Source organism: Quercus suber, unplaced genomic scaffold (assembly GCF_002906115.3).
Source record: "Quercus suber isolate HL8 unplaced genomic scaffold, Cork oak 2.0 scaffold_169, whole genome shotgun sequence".
NCBI lineage: Eukaryota > Viridiplantae > Streptophyta > Magnoliopsida > Fagales > Fagaceae > Quercus > Quercus suber.
The window spans coordinates 555,114-560,112 of NW_027069629.1; the positions used below are offsets into that span (position 1 = coordinate 555,114).

At 36.3% G+C, this 4,999-nt stretch overlaps 1 non-coding gene across 1 annotated transcript; it reads right to left on the bottom strand.

Moving 5' to 3' along the window:
• Window positions 1-1,104: 1,104 nt before the first annotated feature.
• LOC112007651 (small nucleolar RNA Z221/R21b) lies at window positions 1,105-1,204 on the bottom strand. The gene has a single exon (XR_002882502.1). It is a non-coding gene; the product is annotated as a small nucleolar RNA Z221/R21b (small nucleolar RNA).
• Between the last annotated feature and the right edge of the window lie 3,795 nt (window positions 1,205-4,999).

A 4,999-nucleotide genomic window follows, 5' to 3' on the forward strand; every position in this document is an offset into this window, starting at 1 on the left:
TCAAAAACTACGAATAACCAGAAAATATTAAATAAGAATAGTCACAGCTGAAAAGCATTCATCATTGATCCCTGGTAAATTAAACAAAAACACCCTCATAATTCACCACTATTTACATTAATACCACTCAAAGCACAAACGATTACTGTAAAGTCAAACTCAAAACTCGAAAACTCACCGTATTGGGAGACTTGAAAGACGATGACCCATCAAAGACATCGTCTTAGGCACCCAAAGAAAGCGGCATCTGTATCAGATCAGACTCGCCGGCTCCGGCGCCAACACCGCGAGACATGAAGAGTTGCTGTTGGAGCTTGATGGCAGCGGCCGCAGTTGCGACGGAGGACTTAGTAGCGCCGGAAATCTAGTGGTTACAGAGCTTGGAAGCGAGGGTGGAGGAGTCATGGTCGAACTGGTAATATCACCTATTCTTAACTTTTCTTCTCTTCTTATTTTTGAAAAGAGAAGCCAAACACAAATCATGTAAAAATTGTGTTTTGTAAACGTAAACCATTCCCTTGAAATCTTACATCCATATTTATCTAGGGTTCAGGGTACCAAAACATTATGTTAATATTTTCATTTGTCTATAGGTAGTGTATGCATTTTGATTGACACTGCCTCAGTTAACAATTTGAACTAAACTAAATAAAATTCCAAAATAATATTGTAACATTTTTTTGCCCAAATAATTTTGTTCTTCAAGCCAATAGGCCATAACTCGAAAAAGGAAATCTTATTACAACCCAAAAATCTGTAATTGGAAGATTTTGATTGTATATTTTTTTATCATGAAACAAACATCGAAATGGTTAAACTGAATTTAAAAAAAGAAAAAAAAAAGAAAAAAAAAAGAAAAGGAACCATCAGAAACCAAAGTTTATTCCCATAAACAAAATGTTGTATGGTCCGCATCATGGTTCGATCTTCTGAAACAGAAGACCGCATCACTTGGTTCCTTCTTCTTTTTCCTCTTTCATCTTAATTTTCTTCTAAAAATAAATAATAATAATCATCATCATCAAAAATCTATAGAATATAAAAGACCCAGAAGATTGCCAAGAAAATAAACTAATAAACACAAACTGAAAAAATAAAAGAAAGAAGCTCAGAAAAAATATGGGTTGTGAGAAATTTATTAGCACAGATTGATGTAAACATCATCAAAGTGGTGCATGACTATCTCTATTCCTTATCACTGCTCCCTCCATGGAGAATTTCAATCCTGACCTAATCAAAACTCAACCTGCAAATAATAATAATAAAAATGCTCTCTTCTAAAGAGAGAGAGAGAGAGAGAAGTGAACAAACAAGAAGAAGAGAGGGATGTGGATCTGAACGGTGTTTGCCCCAATTTATATACTGGGAGGATTAGTCTGAGTCTCTTTGTGAGAGATAAAAGGTAAAGCTGAGGCGAGATACTGTTTGTGTTTGCCCCAAGAACACGAAGGCTCCAAGAAGTCATCGTGGGTGTTGTTGGGGTCAACGTGTGAGTTCTGGAGGTGTTGAATCTGAGAGTTTTGGATCTGTGGGGAGTTGTATCAAAAGGGGAGTTAAACCAGGCGTGTCTGATATCAAAAGGTTTTATTTAGCCAAAAAAAAAAAAATAGCACAATATTTAATGTAAAACACAGATTTCTAGAAGGGGAGGTGAACCTAGTATTATTCAGGAAAAAAGAGAGGAGGACAGCGTTTCATAAGAGATGGAGCAAAATTGGACTCCAATTTCAAATTTGAATTGAACAATTAGAAGGATAAATCTAGACACATGGCACAAAATTAGAACTCTAATTAGGAATTCTAATTTGAGTTTCTCTCTGCTTCACCTATTATTATATATATAGATATAGATTATTATTATTATTATTATTATTATTATTATTATTATTATATAGATTTATATAATATATTAACAAAAGGAATAAATTGTATTGATGTAACAACCATTTAATATAAAATGATAACTCCTCAATGAAAAATATCAATTGTGCTATAATGAGACTAGTAGTTACATGTATTGAATTTTTTATATTAGAATATATTTTTAGTGTATCCTTATTCTTCTTTGTCATTATTCTTTATTAAAATCTTTAGTTCTTCAGGGCTTGTTACTCGAAACAAAGCAACACACAATTGGTCATGGTTGAATATTGGACTTTGCGAGTAGAGGCCAATGTTGTTTAGAATTTGTCCTTGACGGGTTTGGTTTTGTTTGTTTGTTTGTTTGTTTTTTTTTTTTTTTTTTGTCACTACATAACAAATCTTTAAAGGAAATTGTCTTCTTTTTAGGATGAATGGTCTCTTGCACAAATATTCGATTCTTGAATAGTGGTTTTTTTTTTTTGTGCCTTTTGGGGATTGAATTCGTAGCTCTTTGTCGTCGTTCATAATGGATCTTCGTCTTAATCTTGCACCTCTCGATATTTTAAAGTTGTTCAACTATTTTAAGAAAAAGGAAAAAGTTTATGGCAAAAAACTTGTTAGGACATATGTGATTCACTTGTTAGTAACATATGTCACTACTTTATGTAATTGGCTAATCCTTTGACAAAACGCACTTTACTTGTATTTGGGTAGATCAATGATGTGTTCTTCAAGAAATTGTGTTTCAAGATCAAGTGTTGAAGACATGCAAGTCTGTCTAAGATTCAAGCTAAAGAAGTGTCTATCATTAAAGCTCGATAGCTAGCCTACTATCGAGATTTAAGAAGCTGTTCCAGCCTCGTAGCTCGACAGCTGCTCGACAGTAACTCGACAAATAGGCATCTGTTGAGGTTTATGAAAAACAGAATTTCAGATCTGTTTTGACTCTAATCTGTGATTATGTGTTTGGGTTTTCTTTTCTCACAATCCTAGACATATAAAATGATTATTTTAAGGGCCAACAAAGGGGACACAAGTTGCACAAGTGTTGAGCAAAGTTTGTTCAAGCAAATTGTAACCGAAAACAAAGTTTCGCCCTAGTTCATCATTCTTGTAGAAGTTGCTGTGTTTGTGCATCGCAGGGTTTTGTAACCAAGCATCTTCTTGATCTTCATCGTGGATGAACTGAAGAACTTTACAGCTAACAACCTTCTCTAGTTGGTGATTGAAGTCACGTATTGGGATCTGTGCAATTGGGTAGTCACATACTGAGAGCCGTGCATCAAAAAGAGAAATTGTCATTATAGAACAAGTCCAATTGGGTATTGGGGTAAGGGTTCAACTGTAGGTTGGTATAAGGTACTGGAATTCCTTTACTTGTAACCATTTGTTGTGATAATAGTAGAATTTTGGGAGTGGTGACCTTAAAATAACCCGATGGGGTTTTTGCCGTGTTGGTTTTCCCCATTTGTAAACAAATCACCGTGTCAATTCATTTTCCACTGCATACTTAGTTTAATTGGTGATTTGTTTATGCTACCACGCGTTTGCATGTTAATTTGATTAATTAATTGAATTTGGCTAATTAATCAATTAATCCATCACAAGAGGTCAATTCATTTTTTGGCCTATCAAATGGTATCAGACCAGGCACACTCTAATTAAGGTTAATATTTGTTGTGTTAATCCATTGAGCCCTGTTTTTCATGGATAGAGGACAGTCTTTAATTATATATCCTTTATTTGAAGGTACTAACTATGCATACTGGAAAGTACACATGAGAGCTTTCTTGTAGTCTTTAGATGAGAAAGTGTGGCAAACTGTAGAGATCGGCTGGACCAAGCCAAAAGAAGCGCCGGCCGATTGGGATGATGCCAAGATCAAGACGGCAAACTTCAATAGCAAGGCATTGAATGCTTTATTCAGTGCAGTCACTAATGAAGAGTTCAAGAAGATATCCTCTACTGAAACTGCTAAGGAGGCATGGACCATTGTCCAGACAACCTATGAGAGAACTAAGGCTATTAAACATTCAAAGCTTTAGAGGCTCATTACAAGCTTTGAAGAAATCAAGATGGAGGAAGATGAGTCATTTGATGAGTTCTATGTCAAGCTCAAGGACATAGTGAACTCAGCCTTTAATCTTGGGGAAACCATTCCTGAACCTAAGATTGTGAGGAAAGTGCTCAAATCTCTACCCGAGAGATTTCATGCCAAGATTACGGTAGCCGAGGAATCAAAGGATATTGACAAGATTCCTTTAACAGAGTTGGTTGGAAATTTGTAGACCTATGAGCTAGGGTTATCAAGAATTGGCAAGTCAGGTAAGGGCAAAACCATGGTATTGAAGGCCAAGAGCAGTGACACTGATGAGTCTTCAGATGATGAGGATTCTAAGATGAAGTCATATATCACCAAGCAATTTAATAAGTTCATAAAGAATGCCAATAGGAAGGGCTTTGACAAGGACGGTAGGCAATCTAGTTCTTCTCAGTTCAAAAGCCAAGACAAAGGGAAGAAAGATGCTAGGGATGGCGATCAATACACTCTTCATGCAGGACCTAAGTGCTTTGGGTGTCAAGGCTTTGGTCACATGAAATAGGAGTGTCCTACCTATCTTAAGAGCATTGAGAAGAGCAAGGCACTTGCTGCTATCTTGAGCAACACTGAGCCTGAGGATGATTCCGACAATGAGGACGACGGAATCTTGAATGCCTTCACTGTCACTGTCAATCCTATTAAGGGGATTGTTGAAGACGTGGACAAAGAATAGGACTTGGTGGACTCTAAGTTCGAGAAGATGGATGATCAAGATGATATGCATACAGCTTATGAGAAATTGTACAAAGTGTCTGAGAAGCATGAGAAACTTTATAGGCTGGCCACCAAGAAGCTCAGTAATGTGGAACTTGATCGTGAAGAGCTTTCTACAAAGTTTGATGAAGCCAATCAGACTATTGGAGCACTGAGGTTTGAAAACTATTTCCTGGCTGAGAAGACCAAGAAGCTTGAAGCAGAACTGTTTCAAGTCAGAGCTCAATTGGAGATAACTTCAAGTGCAAAGCTTGATGAGATACTCAGTCTTTAGAAATTTTCTTCTGATCGAATAGGTTTAGGGTATGGTTTCTCTTCTTC